The sequence below is a fragment of the Pseudophryne corroboree genome, unplaced genomic scaffold (genome assembly GCF_028390025.1).
Source record: "Pseudophryne corroboree isolate aPseCor3 unplaced genomic scaffold, aPseCor3.hap2 scaffold_2796, whole genome shotgun sequence".
Taxonomy (NCBI): Eukaryota; Metazoa; Chordata; class Amphibia; order Anura; family Myobatrachidae; genus Pseudophryne; species Pseudophryne corroboree.
Genome location: NW_026969459.1, coordinates 21,603 through 39,766, shown reverse-complemented (window position 1 = coordinate 39,766; position 18,164 = coordinate 21,603). Strand labels below are relative to the sequence as shown.

At 49.6% G+C, this 18,164-nt stretch overlaps 21 non-coding genes across 21 annotated transcripts; 3 read left to right on the top strand and 18 right to left on the bottom strand.

Moving 5' to 3' along the window:
* Positions 1–1,548: 1,548 nt before the first annotated feature.
* Positions 1,549–1,712, bottom strand: LOC135014240 (U1 spliceosomal RNA). Its single transcript, XR_010212788.1, has one exon. It is a non-coding gene; the product is annotated as a U1 spliceosomal RNA (small nuclear RNA).
* A 671-nt stretch (positions 1,713–2,383) lies between these two features.
* On the bottom strand, positions 2,384–2,546 carry LOC135014258 (U1 spliceosomal RNA). Its single transcript, XR_010212802.1, has one exon. It is a non-coding gene; the product is annotated as a U1 spliceosomal RNA (small nuclear RNA).
* Positions 2,547–2,698: 152 nt separating this feature from the next.
* LOC135014252 (U1 spliceosomal RNA) lies at positions 2,699–2,862 on the bottom strand. The gene has a single exon (XR_010212797.1). It is a non-coding gene; the product is annotated as a U1 spliceosomal RNA (small nuclear RNA).
* A 671-nt stretch (positions 2,863–3,533) lies between these two features.
* On the bottom strand, positions 3,534–3,696 carry LOC135014253 (U1 spliceosomal RNA). Its single transcript, XR_010212798.1, has one exon. It is a non-coding gene; the product is annotated as a U1 spliceosomal RNA (small nuclear RNA).
* Positions 3,697–3,848: 152 nt separating this feature from the next.
* LOC135014233 (U1 spliceosomal RNA) lies at positions 3,849–4,012 on the bottom strand. The gene has a single exon (XR_010212781.1). It is a non-coding gene; the product is annotated as a U1 spliceosomal RNA (small nuclear RNA).
* Positions 4,013–4,686: 674 nt separating this feature from the next.
* LOC135014249 (U1 spliceosomal RNA) lies at positions 4,687–4,849 on the bottom strand. Its single transcript, XR_010212795.1, has one exon. It is a non-coding gene; the product is annotated as a U1 spliceosomal RNA (small nuclear RNA).
* A 152-nt stretch (positions 4,850–5,001) lies between these two features.
* Positions 5,002–5,165, bottom strand: LOC135014238 (U1 spliceosomal RNA). Its single transcript, XR_010212786.1, has one exon. It is a non-coding gene; the product is annotated as a U1 spliceosomal RNA (small nuclear RNA).
* Positions 5,166–5,839: 674 nt separating this feature from the next.
* LOC135014245 (U1 spliceosomal RNA) lies at positions 5,840–6,002 on the bottom strand. Its single transcript, XR_010212793.1, has one exon. It is a non-coding gene; the product is annotated as a U1 spliceosomal RNA (small nuclear RNA).
* A 149-nt stretch (positions 6,003–6,151) lies between these two features.
* Positions 6,152–6,316, bottom strand: LOC135014248 (U1 spliceosomal RNA). The gene has a single exon (XR_010212794.1). It is a non-coding gene; the product is annotated as a U1 spliceosomal RNA (small nuclear RNA).
* A 670-nt stretch (positions 6,317–6,986) lies between these two features.
* LOC135014244 (U1 spliceosomal RNA) lies at positions 6,987–7,149 on the bottom strand. Its single transcript, XR_010212792.1, has one exon. It is a non-coding gene; the product is annotated as a U1 spliceosomal RNA (small nuclear RNA).
* Positions 7,150–7,301: 152 nt separating this feature from the next.
* LOC135014237 (U1 spliceosomal RNA) lies at positions 7,302–7,465 on the bottom strand. Its single transcript, XR_010212785.1, has one exon. It is a non-coding gene; the product is annotated as a U1 spliceosomal RNA (small nuclear RNA).
* Positions 7,466–8,437: 972 nt separating this feature from the next.
* LOC135014268 (U1 spliceosomal RNA) lies at positions 8,438–8,601 on the bottom strand. Its single transcript, XR_010212812.1, has one exon. It is a non-coding gene; the product is annotated as a U1 spliceosomal RNA (small nuclear RNA).
* Positions 8,602–9,275: 674 nt separating this feature from the next.
* On the bottom strand, positions 9,276–9,438 carry LOC135014259 (U1 spliceosomal RNA). Its single transcript, XR_010212803.1, has one exon. It is a non-coding gene; the product is annotated as a U1 spliceosomal RNA (small nuclear RNA).
* A 152-nt stretch (positions 9,439–9,590) lies between these two features.
* Positions 9,591–9,754, bottom strand: LOC135014236 (U1 spliceosomal RNA). Its single transcript, XR_010212784.1, has one exon. It is a non-coding gene; the product is annotated as a U1 spliceosomal RNA (small nuclear RNA).
* A 671-nt stretch (positions 9,755–10,425) lies between these two features.
* LOC135014243 (U1 spliceosomal RNA) lies at positions 10,426–10,588 on the bottom strand. Its single transcript, XR_010212791.1, has one exon. It is a non-coding gene; the product is annotated as a U1 spliceosomal RNA (small nuclear RNA).
* Positions 10,589–10,740: 152 nt separating this feature from the next.
* Positions 10,741–10,904, bottom strand: LOC135014263 (U1 spliceosomal RNA). The gene has a single exon (XR_010212807.1). It is a non-coding gene; the product is annotated as a U1 spliceosomal RNA (small nuclear RNA).
* A 674-nt stretch (positions 10,905–11,578) lies between these two features.
* On the bottom strand, positions 11,579–11,741 carry LOC135014255 (U1 spliceosomal RNA). Its single transcript, XR_010212800.1, has one exon. It is a non-coding gene; the product is annotated as a U1 spliceosomal RNA (small nuclear RNA).
* Positions 11,742–11,893: 152 nt separating this feature from the next.
* LOC135014235 (U1 spliceosomal RNA) lies at positions 11,894–12,057 on the bottom strand. Its single transcript, XR_010212783.1, has one exon. It is a non-coding gene; the product is annotated as a U1 spliceosomal RNA (small nuclear RNA).
* Positions 12,058–12,201: 144 nt separating this feature from the next.
* Positions 12,202–12,317, top strand: LOC135014262 (U5 spliceosomal RNA). Its single transcript, XR_010212806.1, has one exon. It is a non-coding gene; the product is annotated as a U5 spliceosomal RNA (small nuclear RNA).
* A 270-nt stretch (positions 12,318–12,587) lies between these two features.
* Positions 12,588–12,704, top strand: LOC135014267 (U5 spliceosomal RNA). Its single transcript, XR_010212811.1, has one exon. It is a non-coding gene; the product is annotated as a U5 spliceosomal RNA (small nuclear RNA).
* Positions 12,705–12,990: 286 nt separating this feature from the next.
* On the top strand, positions 12,991–13,103 carry LOC135014266 (U5 spliceosomal RNA). The gene has a single exon (XR_010212810.1). It is a non-coding gene; the product is annotated as a U5 spliceosomal RNA (small nuclear RNA).
* The last annotated feature ends 5,061 nt before the right edge of the window (positions 13,104–18,164 follow it).

Below are 18,164 nucleotides of genomic sequence, written 5' to 3'. Positions count from 1 at the left end.
CATCACATTCAGCCGCTGTGATCACAAAAATGGTGGCGGCTTCCTGCGCGCACATACAGTCTGCACCAGCAGGAGGCTACACCATTTTTTATGATCACGCTGAACTGCAGTGCGACTGCAATTACAGCATGGTCAAGAATGGAGGCGTCATGCTGGGTGGCCATGCCCTGTCACTGTGCAGGAGCCAGCACCGCACACACACTAGTCCCCGGGTGCAGCCCCCAACCCCCGGGACACCCGGAGCAACAAAATGTAGATTCAGGCCACCAGGCCACGCCCCTACCTATGAAACCATGCCTCCTTTTTACCATTGCACTGCTTATCTGCGCGCCCTGCATTACAATCTCCCTCGCCACCTCTCTGGGTGTCACCAGTGATAGTGACACCTCTGCCATGCTTGTAGCAGCTGGTCCTAAGATCTACGCCTCAAGCCCTGAGTGTTTGCCCTTGTGACTTGTTGATCATCATAGCGAAGCAGATGCTTACAGAAAACTGCAGGGGCTTAGATTGAAAATAAAAAAATTGATGGGTATAAGGTAGAGAGGAGCGGGTTCGGTTCTCCGAGAACCGAATTCCCGACGAACTCCACGTGGTTTACACTGGTCCGAGGCAGGCTCGGTTGTTCCCGCCTGACTCGGAAAACCTGAACAAGGGAAAATGTCATCATCCCGCTGTCGGATTCTCGCGAGATTCGGATTCCATATAAAGAGCTGCGCGTTGCCGCCATTTTTACTCGTGCATTGAAGAGAGAGCGGAGAGGACGTGGCTATGTTCTCTCAGTGGAAATCTCAATATCAGTGCTCAGTATCAGTGGTTACTTATTGCTGCTCAGTAATACTAGTAGTGTGTCTCTCCTGCTCAGTGTCAGTTCTCAGTAGTATCCTCATCAGTGCTCAGTATCACTGCTCATTGTCTTGTGCTGCATTGTGGTGCTCAGCATACTACAGTACATTACTAATAGTCCAGTGCTGCATCTTGCTGCTCAGTGTCAGTTCTAGTATCCTCATCAGTGCTCACTATCACTGCTCATTACATTGTGGTGTTCTGTATACTACAGTAACATAGTAATATAGTAACATATAGTAACATAGTTTTTGAGGTTGAATAGAGGCAAATTGCCCATCGTGTTCAACCTGTTTTAAGTTGTGATGATTCTACATACTTGCTGAATAATGTTTTATGACTAGTTAGCTACTATAACTCATGTTACCCCCGGATTAACCATGTTGATATTTTAAGTATTATAACCTTGGATAGCTTTTTCATTCAGAAATGTATCCATTCCTTTTTTAAATCCAATTACAGAGTCCGCCATTACCACCTTCCCAGGCAGGGAATTCCACATCCTGATTGCCCTAACAGTGAAGATCATAGTATCTCACCTGGCAGGTAAGTAGGAGTTGGGCTAGAGCTGTGGAGGATTGCTGCTCGGGCACCCCCTGTCAAGTGAAGGAGATCCAACTGAGGCAGCACAAGGGAACTCTCGAAAGAAGAACAAGGCTAGAGGAAGATCTGAGACAAAGAAATCTGACTTTTACCAGAGCTGACCAGAGGAAAGCACAAACGCAGTCCCCCACTACCACAAATAATGCAGTCGAGTTTCCCACATTTGGGGAAATCACAGGGGTCAGCATACCCAGAGTGCAATGAATGAACCTCACCCTGGGAGAACAATCTTCATGACCATGGTATCTCCTATGCAAAATAAGTATGATTTGGGATAGGGCTGGGGAGGGCCGCTGCTCAGGCACATCTCTGTCAAGTAAAGGAGATTCAACTGAGGCAACACAAGGGAACTCTCATCTGGGGACAACAACTGCAGGGAGAACACATATTTTCAGATGAACATGGGAGGGCAGAAGGCTGCCTAATACTGAAGCACCCCCAAACAACAAATCAAATGCAACTACTAGTGCAAGCATTCCTGGGGGAAGGCCTGCAGCAGATGGATTTGCATATGGTGATGTCATCCAAGCAGTGGGTCAAAGTTGGCTTCAACCCTCGTCTGCATATGAAAATAAAAAAGGGGTGTGCAGGGCATGGCGGCCTTTTGCGGCGCTTGGATGACCCCTAGTTCGCATTAAACACCTCCACCTTCCTTCGGTGTGGGGCTCATGTTGGCTATGCCCCAGCCCCTGAAGCATTCAAGCTGATTTCTTGCAGCAGCTGGGCACTGTAACAGCTCCAGAGCTGCTCTGTAAAGCAAGTAAAAGGGTGTGGGCCCTGCAGCACTACCTGTAGTTTGCATTGTGCGTTGGAAGGCACAAAGTAAGCAGACGGGAGAAGTCAGGATAGTGCACAAGGGCATAGAAGGGAGCGGCTCAAGAAAAGAGAAGTGGAAACAGACAGCAAACTAGGCTGGAGAGAGACCTGAGACAAAGAGATCTGAATTATACGAGAGCCGACCAGAGGAAACACAAATTATGTAATCAAGTGTCCCACATTTGGGGAAATCGTAGGAGCAGCACACCCAGAGTGCATTGGGTGAGCCTTGCCCTGGGAGAAGCACCTTCCTGATCATAGTATCTCACCTGGCAGGTAAGTAGGAGTTGGGCTAGAGCTGGGGAGGGTCGCTGTTCGGGCACCCCCCTGTCAAGTGAAGGAGATCCAACTGAGGCAGCACAAGGAAACTCTCGAAAAAAGAACAAGGCTAGAGGAAGATCTGAGACAAAGAAATCTGACTTTTACCAGAGCTGACCAGAGGAAAGCACAAACACAGTCCCCCACTACCACAAATAATGCAGTCGAGTTTCCCACATTTGGGGAAATCACAGGGGTCAGCATACCCAGAATGCAATGAATGAACTTCACCCTGGGAGAACAATCTTCATGACAATTGTATCTCCTATGCAAAATAAGTATGATTTGGGATAGGGCTGGGGAGGGCCGCTGCTCAGGCACATCTCTGTCAAGTAAAGGAGATTCAACTGAGGCAGCACAAGGGAACTCTCATCTGGGGACAACAACTGCAGGGAGAACACATATTTTCAGATGAACATGGGAGAGCAGAAGGCTGCCTAATACTGAAGCACCCCCAAACAACAAACCAAATGCAACAACTAGTACAAGCATTCCTGGGAAAAGGTCTGCAGAAGACGGATTTGCATACGGTGATGTCATCCAAGCAGTGGGCCAAAGTTGGCTGGAACCCTCATCTGCATATGAAAAGAGAAAAGGGGTATGCAGGGCATGGCGGCCTTTTGCGGCGCTTGGATGACCCTTAGTTAGCATTAAACACCTCCACCCTCCGTCGGTGTGGGGCTCATGTTGGCTATGCCCCAGCCCCTGAAGCATTCAAGCTGATTTCTTGCAGCAGCTGGGCACTGTAACAGCTCCAGAGCTGCTCTGTAAGGCAAGTAAAAGGGTGTTGGCCCTGCAGCACTACCTGTAGTTTGCATTGTGCGTTGGAAGGCACAAAGTAAGCAGACAGGTGAAGTCAGGAGAGTGCACAAGGGCATAGAAGGCAGCGGCTCAAGAAAAGAGAAGTGGAAACAGACAGCAAACTAGGCTGGAGAGAGACCTGAGACAAAGAGATCTGAATTATACGAGAGCCGACCAGGGGAAACACAAATTATGCAGTCAAGTTTCCCACATTTGGGGAAATCACAGGAGCAGCACACCCAGAGTGCAATGGGTGAGCCTTGCCCTGGGAGAAGCACCTTCATGATCATAGTATCTCACCTGGCAGGTATGTAGGAGTTGGGCTAGAGCTGGGGAGGGTCGCTGCTCGGGTACCCCCCTGTCAAGTGAAGGAGATCAAACTGAGGCAGCACAATGGAACTCTCGAAAGAAGAACAAGGCTAGAGGAAGATCTGAGACAAAGAAATCTGACTTTTACCAGAGCTGACCAGAGGAAAACACAAACACAGTCCCCCACTACCACAAATAATGCAGTTGAGTTTCCCACATTTGGGGAAATCACAGGGGTCAGCATACCCAGAATGCAATGAATGAACCTCACCCTGGGAGAACAATCTTTATGACCATGGTATCTCCTATGCAAAATAAGTATGATTTGGGATAGGGCTGGGGAGGGCCGCTGCTCAGGCACATCTCTGTCAAGTAAAGGAGATTCAACTGAGGCAGCACAAGGGAACTCTCATCTGGGGACAACAACTGCAGGGAGAACACATATTTTCAGATGAACATGGGAGAGCAGAAGGCTGCCTAATACTGAAGCACCCCCAAACAACAAACCAAATGCAACAACTAGTGCAAGCATTCCTGGGGGAAGGCCTGCAGCAGATAGATTTGCATATGGTGATGTCATCCAAGCAGTGGGTCAAAGTTGGCTTCAACCCTCGTCTGCATATGAAAAGAGAAAAGGGGCGTGCAGGGCATGGTGGCCTTTTGCGGCACTTGGCTGACCCCTAGTTTGCATTAAACACCTCCACCCTCCTTCGGTGTGGGGCTCATGTTGGCTATGCCCCAGCCCCTGAAGCATTCAAGCTGATTTCTTGCAGCAGCTGGGCACTGTAACAGCTCCAGAGCTGCTCTGTAAGGCAAGTAAAAGGGTGTGGGCCCTGCAGCACTACCTGTTGTTCGCATTGTGCGTTGGAAGGCACAAAGTAAGCAGAAAGGAGGAGAAGTCAGGATAGTGCGCAAGGGCATAGAAGGGAGCGGCTCAAGAAAAGAGAAGTGGAAACAGACAGCAAACTAGGCTGGAGAGAGACCTGAGACAAAGATATCTGAATTATACGAGACCTGACCAGGGGAAACACAAATTATGCAGTCAAGTTTCCCACATTTGGGGAAATCGCAGGAGCAGCACACCCAGAGTGCAATGGGTGAGCCTTGCCCTTGGAGAAGCACCTTCATGATCATAGTATCTCACCTGGCAGGTAAGTAGGAGTTGGGCTAGAGCTGGGGAGGGTCGCTGCTCGGGCACCCCCCTGTCAAGTGAAGGAGATCCAACTGAGGCAGCACAAAGGAACTCTCGAAAGAAGAACAAGGCTAGAGGAAGATCTGAGACAAAGAAATCTGACTTTTACCAGAGCTGACCAGAGGAAAGCACAAACACAGTCCACCACTACCACAAATAATGCAGTCGAGTTTCCCACATTTGGGGAAATCACAGGGGTCAGCATACCCAGAGTGCAATGAATGAACCGCACCCTGGGAGAACAATCTTCATAACAATGGTATCTCCTATGCAAAATAAGTATGATTTGGGATATGGCTGCGGAGGGCCGCTGCTCAGGCACATCTCTGTCAAGTAAAGGAGATTCAACTGAGGCAGCACAAGGGAACTCTCATCTGGGGACAACAACTGCAGGGAGAACACATATTTTCAGATGAACATGGGAGGGCAGAAGGCTGCCTAATACTGAAGCACCCCCAAACAACAAACCAAATGCAACAACTAGTGCAAGCATTCCTGGGGGAAGGCCTGCAGCAGATAGATTTGCATATGGTGATGTCATCCAAGCAGTGGGTCAAAGTTGGCTTCAACCCTCGTCTGCATATGAAAAGAGAAAAGAGGCGTGCAGGGCATGGTGGCCTTTTGCAGCACTTGGCTGACCCCTAGTTTGCATTAAACACCTCCACCCTCCTTCGGTGTGGGGCTCATGTTGGCTATGCCCCAGCCCCTGAAGCATTCAAGCTGATTTCTTGCAGCAGCTGGGCACTGTAACAGCTCCAGAGCTGCTCTGTAAGGCAAGTAAAAGGGTGTGGGCCCTGCAGCACTACCTGTAGTTCGCATTGTGCGTTGGAAGGCACAAAGTAAGCAGAAAGGAGGAGAAGTCAGGATAGTGCGCAAGGGCATAGAAGGGAGCGGCTCAAGAAAAGAGAAGTGGAAACAGACAGCAAACTAGGCAGGAGAGAGACCTGAGACAAAGAGATCTGAATTATACGAGACCTGACCAGGGGAAACACAAATTATGCAGTCAAGTTTCCCACATTTGGGGAAATCGCAGGGGCAGCACACCCAGAGTGCAATGGGTGAGCCTTGCCCTGGGAGAAGCACCTTCATGATCATAGTATCTCACCTGGCAGGTAAGTAGGAGTTGGGCTAGAGCTGGGGAGGGTCGCTGCTCGGGCACCCCCCTGTCAAGTGAAGGAGATCCAACTGAGGCAGCACAAGGAAACTCTCGAAAGAAGAACAAGGCTAGAGGAAGATCTGAAACAAAGAAATCTGACTTTTACCAGAGATCAGAGGAAAACACAAACACAGTCCCCCACTACCAACAAATAAAGCAGTCACGTTTCCCACATTTGGGGAAATCACAGGGGTCAGCATACCCAGAATGCAATGAATGAACCTCACCCTGGGAGAGTAATCTTCATGACCATGGTATCTCCTATGCAAAATAAGTATGATTTGGGATAGGGCTGGGGAGGGCCGCTGCTCATGCACATCTCTGTCAAGTAAAGGAGATTCAACTGAGGCAGCACAAGGGAACTCTCATCTGGGGACAACAACTGCAGGGAGAACACATATTTTCAGATGAACATGGGAGGGCAGAAGGCTGCCTAATACTGAAGCACCCCCAAACAACAAACCAAATGCAACAACTAGTGCAAGCATTCCTGGGGGAAGTTCTGCAGAAGACGGATTTGCATACGGTGATGTCATCCAAGCAGTGGGTCAAAGTTGGCTTCAACCCTCATCTGCATATGAAAAGAGAAAAGGGGCGTGCAGGGCATGGCGGCCTTTTGCGGTGCTTGGATGACCCCTAGTTCGCATTAAACACCCCACCCTCCTTTGGTGTGGGGCTCATGTTGGCCATGCCCCATCCCCTGAAGCATTCAAGCTGATTTATTGCAGCAGCTGGGCACTGTAACAGCTCCAGAGCAGCTCTGAACGGCAAGTAAAAGGGTGTGGGCCCTGCAGCACTACCTGTAGTTTGCATTGTGCATTGGAAGGCACAAAGTAAGCAGACGGGAGAAGTCAGGATAGTGCGCAAGGGCATAGAAGGGAGCGGCTCAAGAAAAGAGAAGTTGAAACAGACAGCAAACTAGGCTGGAGAGAGACCTGAGACAAAGAGATCTGAATTATACGAGAGCCGACCAGGGGAAACACAAATTATGCAGTCAAGTTTCCCACATTTGGGGAAATCGCAGGAGCAGCACACCCAGAGTGCAATGGGTGAGCCTTGCCCTGGGAGAAGCACCTACATGATCATAGTATCTCACCTGCCAGGTAAGTAGAAGTTGGGCTAGAGCTGGGGAGGGTCGCTGCTCGGGTACCCCCCTGTCAAGTGAAGGAGATCCAACTGAGGCAGCACAAGGGAACTCTCGAAAGAAGAACAAGGCTAAAGGAAGATCTGAGACAAAGAAATCTGACTTTTACCAGAGCTGACCAGAGGAAAGCACAAACACAGTCCCCCACTACCACAAATAAAGCAGTCGAGTTTCCCACATTTGGGGAAATCACAGGGGTCAGCATACCCAGAATGCAATGAATGAACCTCACCGTGGGAGAACAATCTTCATGACCATGGTATCTCCTATGCAAAATAAGTATGATTTGGGATAGGGCTGGGGAGGGCCGCTGCTCAGGCACATCTCTGTCAAGTAAAGGAGATTCAACTGAGGCAGCACAAGGGAACTCTCATCTGGGGACAACAACTGCAGGGAGAACACATATTTTCAGATGAACATGGGAGGGGAGAAGGCTGCCTAATACTGAAGCACCCCCAAACAACAAACCAAATGCATCAACTAGTGCAAGCATTCCTGGGGGAAGGCCTGCAGCAGATGGATTTGCATACGGTGATGTCATCCAAGCAGTGGGTCAAAGTTGGCTTCAACCCTCGTCTGCATATGAAAAGAGAAAAGGGGCGTGCAGGGCATGGCGGCCTTTTGCGGCGCTTGGATGACCCCTAGTTCGCATTAAACACCTCCACCCTCCTTCGGTGTGGGGCTCATGTTGGCTATGCCCCAGCCCCTGAAGCATTCAAGCTGATTTCTTGCAGCAGCTGGGCACTGTAACAGCTCCAGAGCTGCTCTGTACGGCAAGTAAAAGGGTGTGGGCCCTGCAGCACTACCTGTAGTTTGCATTGTGCATTGGAAGGCACAAAGTAAGCAGACAGGAGGAGAAGTCAGGATAGTGCACAAGGGTATAAAAGGGAGGGGCTCATGAAAAAAGAAGTGGAAACAGACAGCAAACTAGGCTGGAGAGAGACCTGAGACAAAGAGATCTGAATTATACGAGAGCCGACCAGGGGAAACACAAATTATGCAGTCAAGCTTCCCACATTTGGGGAAATCAGAGTGCAATGGGTGAGCCTTGCCCTGGGAGAAGCACCTTCATGATCATAGTATCTCACCTGGCAGGTAAGTAGGAGTTGGGCTAGAGCTGGGGAGGGTCGCTGCTCGGGCACCCCCCTGTCAAGTGAAAGAGATCCAACTGAGGCAGCACAAGGAAACTCTCGAAAGAAGAACAAGGCTAGAGGAAGATCTGAGACAAATAAATCTGACTTTTACCAGAGCTGACCAGAGGAAAGCACAAACACAGTCCCCCACTACCACAAATAATGCAGTCGAGTTTCCCACATTTGGGGAAATCACAGGGGTCAGCATACCCAGAATGCAATGAATGAACCTCACCCTGGGAGAACAATCTTCATGACCATGGTATCTCCTATGCAAAATAAGTATGATTTGGGATAGGGCTGGGGAGGGCCGCTGCTCAGGCACATCTCTGTCAAGTAAAGGAGATTCAACTGAGGCAGCACAAGGGAACTCTCATCTGGGGACAACAACTGCAGGGAGAACACATATTTTCAGATGAACATGGGAGGGCAGAAGGCTGCCTAATACTGAAGCACCCCCAAACAACAAACCAAATGCAACAACTAGTGCAAGCATTCCTGGGGGAAGGCCTGCAGCAGATGGATTTGCATACGGTGATGTCATCCAAGCAGTGGGTCAAAGTTGGCTTCAACCCTCGTCTGCATATGAAAAGAGAAAAGGGGCGTGCAGGGCATGGCGGCCTTTTGCGGTGCTTGGATGACCCCTAGTTCACATTAAACACCTCCACCCTCCTTCGGTGTGGGGCTCATGTTGGCTGTGCCCCAGCCCCTGAAGCATTCAAGCTGATTTCTTGCAGTAGCTGGGCACTGTAACAGCTCCAGAGCTGCTCTGTACGGCAAGTAAAAGGGTGTGGGCCCTACAGCACTACCTGTAGTTTGCATTGTGCATTGGAAGGCACAAAGTAAGCAGACAGGAGGAGAAGTCAGGATAGTGCACAAGGGTATAAAAGGGAGGGGCTCATGAAAAAAGAAGTGGAAACAGACAGCAAACTAGGCTGGAGAGAGACCTGAGACAAAGAGATCTGAATTATACGAGAGCCGACCAGGGGAAACACAAATTATGCAGTCAAGCTTCCCACATTTGGGGAAATCGCAGGGGCACCACACCCAGAGTGCAATGGGTGAGCCTTGCCCTGGGAGAAGATCCTTCATGATCATAGTATCTCACCTGGCAAGTAAGTAGGAGTTGGGCTAGAGCTGGGGAGGGTCGCTGCTCGGGCACCCCCCTGTCAAGTTAAAGAGATCCAACTGAGGCAGCACAAGGGAACTCTCGAAAGAAGAACAAGGCTAGAGGAAGATCTGAGACAAAGAAATCTGACTTTTACCAGAGCTGTCCAGAGGAAAGCACAAACACAGTCCCCCACTGCCACAAATAATGCAGTCGAGTTTCCCACATTTGGGGAAATCACAGGGGTCAGCATACCCAGAATGCAATGAATGAACCTCACCCTGGGAGAACAATCTTCATGACCATGGTATCGCCTATGCAAAATAAGTATGATTTGGGATAGGGTTGGGGAGGGCCGCTGCTCAGGCACATCTCTGTCAAGTAAAGGAGATTCAACTGAGGCAGCACAAGGGAACTCTCATCTGGGGACAACAACTGCAGGGAGAACACATATTTTCAGATAAACATGGGAGGGCAGAAGGCTGCCTAATACTGAAGCACCCCCAAACAACAAACCAAATGCAACAACTAGTACAAGCATTCCTGGGGGAAGGCCTGCAGCAGATGGATTTGCATATAGTGATGTCATCCAAGCAGTGGGTCAAAGTTGGCTTCAACCCTCGTCTGCATATGAAAAGAGAAAAGGGGCGTGCAGGGCATGGCGGCCTTTTGCGGCGCTTGGATGACCCCTAGTTCGCATTAAACACCTCCACCCTCCTTCGGTGTGGGGCTCATGTTGGCTATGCCCCAGCCCCTGAAGCATTCAAGCTGATTTCTTGCAGCAGCTGGGCACTGTAACAGCTCCAGAGCTGCTCTGAACGGCAAGTAAAAGGGTGTGGGCCCTGCAGCACTACCTGTAGTTTGCATTGTGCATTGGAAGGCACAAAGTAAGCAGACGGACAAAGTCAGGATAGTGCGCAAGGGCATAGAAGGGAGCGGCTCAAGAAAAGAGAAGTTGAAACAGACAGCAAACTAGGCTGGAGAGAGACCTGAGACAAAGAGATCTGAATTATACGAGAGCCGACCAGGGGAAACACAAATTATGCAGTCAAGTTTCCCACATTTGGGGAAATCGCAGGAGCAGCACACCCAGAGTGCAATGGGTGAGCCTTGCCCTGGGAGAAGCACCTACATGATCATAGTATCTCACCTGCCAGGTAAGTAGAAGTTGGGCTAGAGCTGGGGAGGGTCGCTGCTCGGGTACCCCCCTGTCAAGTGAAGGAGATTCAACTGAGGCAGCACAAGGGAACTCTCGAAAGAAGAACAAGGCTAGAGGAAGATCTGAGACAAATAAATCTGACTTTTACCAGAGCTGACCAGAGGAAAGCACAAACACAGTCCCCCACTACCACAAATAATGCAGTCGAGTTTCCCACATTTGGGGAAATCACAGGGGTCAGCATACCCAGAATGCAATGAATGAACCTCACCCTGGGAGAACAATCTTCATGACCATGGTATCTCCTATGCAAAATAAGTATGATTTGGGATAGGGCTGGGGAGGGCCGCTGCTCAGGCACATCTCTGTCAAGTAAAGGAGATTCAACTGAGGCAGCACAAGGGAACTCTCATCTGGGGACAACAACTGCAGGGAGAACACATATTTTCAGATGAACATGGGAGGGCAGAAGGCTGCCTAATAATGAAGCACCCCCAAACAACAAACCAAATGCAACAACTAGTGCAAGCATTCCTGGGGGAAGGCCTGCAGCAGATGGATTTGCATACGGTGATGTCATCCAAGCAGTGGGTCAAAGTTGGCTTCAACCCTCGTCTGCATATGAAAAGAGAAAAGGGGCGTGCAGGGCATAGCGGCCTTTTGCGGCGCTTGGATGACCCCTAGTTCGCATTAAACACCTCCACCCTCCTTCGGTGTGGGGCTCATGTTGGCTATGCCCCAGCCCCTGAAGCATTCAAGCTGATTTCTTGCAGCAGCTGGGCACTGTAACAGCTCCAGAGCTGCTCTGTACGGCAAGTAAAAGGGTGTGGGCCCTGCAGCACTACCTGTAGTTTGCATTGTGCATTGGAAGGCACAAAATAAGCAGACAAGAGGAGAAGTCAGGATAGTGCACAAGGGTATAAAAGGGAGGGGCTCATGAAAAAAGAAGTGGAAACAGACAGCAAACTAGGCTGGAGAGAGACCTGAGACAAAGAGATCTGAATTATACGAGAGCCGACCAGGGGAAACACAAATTATGCAGTCAAGCTTCCCACATTTGGGGAAATCGCAGGGGCACCACACCCAGAGTGCAATGGGTGAGCCTTGCCCTGGGAGAAGCACCTTCATGATCATAGTATCTCACCTGGCAGGTAAGTAGGAGTTGGGCTAGAGCTGGGGAGGGTCGCTACTCGGGCACCCCCCTGTCAAGTGAAAGAGATCCAACTTAGGCAGCACAAGGGAACTCTCGAAAGAAGAACAAGGCTAGAGGAAGATCTGAGACAAATAAATCTGACTTTTACCAGAGCTGACTAGAGGAAAGCACAAACACAGTCCCCCACTACCACAAATAATGCAGTCGAGTTTCCCACATTTGGGGAAATCACAGGGGTCAGCATACCCAGAATGCAATGAATGAACCTCACCCTGGGAGAACAATCTTCATGACCATGGTATCGCCTATGCAAAATAAGTATGATTTGGGATAGGGCTGGGGAGGGCCGCTGCTCAGGCACATCTCTGTCAAGTAAAGGAGATTCAGCTGAGGCAGCACAAGGGAACTCTCATCTGGGGACAACAACTGCAGGGAGAACACATATTTTCAGATAAAAATCTTGGTCATGCTCTGGTTTCTCTTCAGAACGAACAAATCTTTCGCCTCTTACTAAAGATTTCCGTGGAGAGGAGCAAAACCGAGTTTTATCTCAATTTTTGCATGCCCCATCTTTTTGGGGTTTCTTTTACCGGTTTAAAGATAGAATGAGTGTGCTTTAATGTAAGCTCATTTGCATAGAAATGACAGTAAATGTTTATTTATGTTCAAACAGAACTTTCTTGACCATGCTACTTGCTTTAAAGATCTGGGAGCACATGGAATACAGTACAAACCATGCTTATAGCAAGGAGAAGCCAGGTGAGAAATCTGCTTTCTTTCAAATTGGGCGCTCACTTTGATCTGAATGAGGACTGCTGGCACAGCACTCAGGCGACAGGTGGAATCTTGGTCATGCTCTGGTTTCTCTTCAGAATGAACAAATCTTTCGCCTTTTATTAAAGATTATCCGTGGAGAGGAGCAAAACTGAGTTTTATCTCAATTTTTGCATGCCCCATATTATTGGGGTTTCTTTTATCAGTTTAAAGACAGAACGAGTGTGCTTTCTTGTTAGCTTTAATGTAAGTTTATTTGCATAACAATGACAATAAATGTCTGTTTCTTTTCAAGCAGAACTTTCTTGACCATACTAATTGCTTGAAAGATCTGGGAGCACATGGAAAAGAGTACAAACCATGTTTATAGCAAGGGGAAGCCTGGTGAGAAATCTGCTTTCTTTCTTTCAAATTGGGTGCTCACTTTGAGCTGAATGAGGACTGCTGGCATGGCACTCAGGCGACAGGTGGAATCTTGGTCATGCTCTGGTTTCTCTTCAGAACGAACAAATCTTTCGCCTTTTACTAAAGATTTCCGTGGAGAGGAGCAAAACTGAGTTTTATCTCAATTTTTGCATGCCCCATATCATACCTCCCAACTGTCCCGATTTTCGCGGGACAGTCCCGTTTTTTGGGGACTGTCCCGCTGTCCCACCTGCGGGCCGCAGTGTCCCGCGGTGGGGAGGACAGTTGGGAGGCTCTGTCTGTCGCTGCCCTGCTTAGCAGAGCAGCGGTGAATAGTCGCTGTGCGCACAGCGTCTATTCACTGAAGTCAGAGGGAGAGGTGGCATGCCAGCGGCTCACAGAGCGCTGGGCATGCCCCCTCAGTGCCGAAAACGGGGGCGTGACTCGCGATCGCGGGTCCTCCCGCGAAGCCATGCCCCTTTTTACTTAGGCCACGCCCTTTTTGGGAGCGCGTGCGACTTCGCCGCGCGTGTGTCCCTCTTTGCGAGCCGACAAAGTTGGGAGGTATGCCCATATTATTGGGGTTTCTTTTATCAGTTTAAAGACAGAACGAGTGTGCTTTCTGGTTAGCTTTAATGTAAGTTTATTTGCATAACAATGACAGTAAATGTTTGTTTCTTTTCAAACAGAACTTTCTTGACCATGCTACTTGCTTGAAAGATCTGGGAGCACATGGAAAACAGTACAAACCATGCAGTATCACAAGAGCCTTTATTTGATCTTTCATGAAGATAGAGCAGAATTGAGGACACGTCAACAATTTCTGCCGAAGGTGGTTCATCTTTCCACATGGTGCCTTTGGCCACTGACACCTTCGTTGAGTCAAAGTCTCTGGCTGTGGTCAGAACTTTGAAAATTTATGTCACCAGAACGGTTCAGATTAGGAAAACAGAGGCTCTGTTTGTCCTGTATGCTCCCAACAGGATTGGGTGTCCTGCTTCCATGTAGACCATTATGCGCTGGATCTGTGGTAAGATTCAGCATGCTCATTCCATGGCAGGATTGCCGTTACTGAATTAGGTGAAGACCCATTCTACTAGAAAGGTGGGTTCATCCTGGGCAGCTGGTCGGGGAGTCTCGGCATTGCAACTTTGCCGAGCAGCTATTTAGTAAACACTTTTGCTAAGTTTTACAAGTTTGATACCTTGGCCGATGATAACTTCAAGTTGGGTCATTCGGTGCTGCAGAGTCGTACGCACTCTTCCACCCGTTCAAGAGCTTTGGTATAACCCCATGGTTCTCATAGGTGTGCGCAGCACATTTTATTAGGGGGTGCCCCATCGGAGGGGTGTGTCTAGCACTGCCTTTTGGGCGTGTCTAGCACCATCTATTGACGGTCAACGCAATATAAAATATCCACCCTTGCACCAATCCTAATAAAGCAGATACATTTTCAGATGTTGTGGTGTGCACCAAACAAACACCCCTGATGGCACTCACTGCAATTACAGTGCTCCTCCTCAGCCTGGTCTGGCTCCTTCTCTCTTTCCCCTGCAAGCTGCAGCAGCTTACTTACAAGTCAGTCACTCACTGACACTGACAGTCGCAGACTAGTACTGCTGCTGCTGGAAAAAACGAGCTGCTGCTGAAAAAATGCTGCTGCAGACCGCCCGCCAGTATTGAATCTGTCTTCCTAAGAGGAACTCTGGCTGCATGCTGATCCTCATCATTGGCTGGCGTTGGCATAGCATAGAAGGAGAGAGGTGGGCTTGTGGCAGGTGTGACGGGTGGGCGTGCGAGCAGCATGATGTAATCACGTCACATCACGCTGTTTTTGTACATGGAGGTGGAGCCGGGAGTTTGAAAGCCGGTGGCAGTGGCACCCTTGATTAACCCAGGCGTCCGGTCAGTGATGCAGTCGACAGGGTGCAGCGTAGAGGGGACAGTGATCAGCCTGCTTGGCATCAGGCATGTGAGATCGGGGTGCCAGACATTAGGGGGTGCCTGTGCGCACCAGGCACCCCCCCTGCGCACACCTATGATGGTTCTTAATGTGACCCCAGCATCCTCTAGGTCGTATGAGAAAATAGGATTTTAATACCTACCGGTAAATCCTTTTCTCTTAGTCTGTAGAGGATGCTGGGCACCCGTCCCAGTCCATACTGTGTCTGCAGTTATTACTTGTGGTTATACACATGTTGTGTTATGGTTCTGGTCAGCTTTTTGCTGCAATTATTCATGCCGTTGGCTTGTGTTCTGTTGAATGCCACGTTCTGCGGCATGCTTAAGGTGTGAGCTGGTAAGATGCTCACCTTAGTTTAACAATAAATCCTTTCCTCGAAATGTCCGTCTCCATGGGCACAGTTCCTATAACTGGAGTCTGGAGGAGGGGCATAGAGGGAGGAGCCAGTTCACACCCTTTGATAGTCTTAAAGTGCCCATGTCTCTTGCGGATCCCGTCTATACCCCATGGTTCTTAATGTGACCCCAGCATCCTCTACGGACTAAGAGAAAAGGATGCCCTTGCGCACTATCCTGACTTCTCCTCCCGTCTGCTTACTTTGTGCCTTCCAACGCACAATGCAAACTACAGGTGGTGCTGCAGGGCCCACACCCTTTTACTTGCCTTACAGAACAGCTCTGGAGCTGTTACAGTGCCCAGCTGCTGCAAGAAATCAGCTTGAATGCTTCAGGGGATGGGGCATGGCCAACATGAGCCCCACACCAAAGGAGGGTGGGGGTGTTTAAAGAGAACTAGGGGTCATCCAAGCACTGCAAAAGGCCGCCATGCCCTGCACGCCCCTTTTCTCTTTTCATATGCAGATGAGGGTTCCAGCCAACTTTGGCCCACTGCTTGAATAACATCACTGTATGCAAATCCGTCTGCTGCAGACCTTCCCCCAGGAAGGCTTGTACTAGATGTTGCATATGGTTTGATATTTGATGGTGCTTCAGTATTAGGCAGCCTTCCGCCCTCCCATGTTCATCTGAAAAGATGTGGTCTCCCTGCAGTTGTTGTCCCCAGACGAGAGTTCCCTTGTGCTTCCTCAGTTGAATCTCCTTAACTTGACGGGGGAGGGGCTGCCCGAGCAGCCACCCTCCCCAGCCCTATCCCAACTCATACTTATTTTGCATATGAGATCTCTTGATCATGAAGATTGTTCTCACAGGGTGAGGTTCATCCATTATATTTTAAAATAGGAAGGTACAAATTACATATTTGAATTGCATTTATGTGCTGGATTCAAATGTCCCCCCACCCCCCTTCCTTTCTCAATTGTGCCCGTCAGCAGCTATTCTAAGGTTGCTGCCAATGGGTGTGACACATTAATTTCTTCTGTGGGGTACACTGGACTCCACAAGGATTCACATTGGGGTGTAGAGTAGGATCTTGATCTGAGGCACCAACCGGCTCAAAGCTTTTGACTGTTCCCAAGATGCTCAGTGCATTCTCCTCTATAACCCCGCTTCCATGAACAGGGAGCTCAGTTTGTAGTTGGTGCCTTCAGTAGCAGGCCACTTAACAGGGGCCTGCCTCAGGCAGCCTATTCTTAGCTATAAATTTTGACAAGAAAAGAAGAACTTGTTTTATGAGAATCTACAAGGGCTGCAGCAGGCTAGGTCTAATAGACATCTTTACTGCAGCTTCATCACTCCCAGCGGCGCTGTATACTCCCGTGCCCTGGTTGCTGGGTCACTGCAGCGGAGGGTCCGGTTTCATCCTAAGGTCAGTCACACACACACCACCCTTCCGGATCACGAGGCCGCTGATGAAGGGGAGCGTGGCCGTAGGGGGTGGACCGTGTGCGCACTGGCGTGGACACTGATTACTGGGCAGCCGCTCCACTAGCCACCAGGTACAGTTAAGGAGCACAGGTCTGGGGGTTTTTCTCCTATATTAACCCAATTTTGTACTGCCCGCAGCGCATTGTGATAGGTAATAGGGCCTGATTCAGGTTGGATTGCAATCACAATAAGCGATCCAACTGCAAAAATTGCTAAGAGCATACGCATGTGCCTGCATTTTCTGCGGCACCCCGCAGAGAATGCGATCGCCTCTGCCTGTCAATCGGGGCGGGGGGGGATAGGTGGGTCAGCAACACTCCATTTCCAAGTCAGGGACGGAGCGGTGCGGGGGCAAGGCTTCAAAATGGGGTCTGCAACGGAGTAGACACAGGGGGCGTGGTCACAGCGGCTGTATGACATCACATTCAGCCGCTGTGATCACAAAAATGCTGGCGGCTTCCTGCGCGCACATACAGTCTGCACCAGCAGGAGGCTACACCATTTTTTATGATCACGCTGAACTGCAGTGCGACTGCAATTACAGCATGGTCAAGAAGGGAGGCGTCATGCTGGGTGGCCATGCCCTTTCACTGTGCAGGAGCCAGCACCGCTCACACACTAGTCCCCGGGTGCAGCCCCCAACCCCCGGGACACCCGGAGCAACAAAATGTAGATTCAGGCCACCAGGCCACGCCCCTACCTATGAAACCATGCCTCCTTTTTACCATTGCGCTGCTTATCTGCGCGCACTGCATTACAATCTCCCTCGCCACCTCTCTGGGTGTCACCAGTGATAGTGACACCTCTGCCATGCTTGTAGCAGCTGGTCCTAAGATCTACGCCTCAAGCCCTGAGTGTTTGCCCTTGTGACTTGTTGATCATCATAGCGAAGCAGATGCTTACAGAAAACTGCAGGGGCTTAGATTGAAAATAAAAAAATTGATTGGTATAAGGTAGAGAGGAGCGGGTTCGGTTCTCCGAGAACCGAATTCCCCACGAACTCCACGTTGTTTACACTGGTCCGAGGCAGGCTCGGTTGTTCCCGCCTGACTCGCAAAACCTGAACAAGGGAAAATGTCATCATCCCGCTGTCGGATTCTCGCGAGATTCGGATTCCATATAAAGAGCTGCGCGTTGCCGCCATTTTTACTCGTGCATTGAAGAGAGAGCGGAATGGACGTGGCTATGTTCTCTCAGTGGAAATCTCAATATCAGTGCTCAGTATCAGTGGTTACTTATTGCTGCTCAGTAATACTAGTAGTGTGTCTCTCCTGCTCAGTGTCAGTTCTCAGTAGTATCCTCATCAGTGCTCAGTATCACTGCTCATTGTCTTGTGCTGCATTGTGGTGCTCAGCATACTACAGTACATTACTAATAGTCCAGTGCTGCATCTTGCTGCTCAGTGTCAGTTCTAGTATCCTCATCAGTGCTCACTATCACTGTTCATTGCATTTTGGTTTTCTG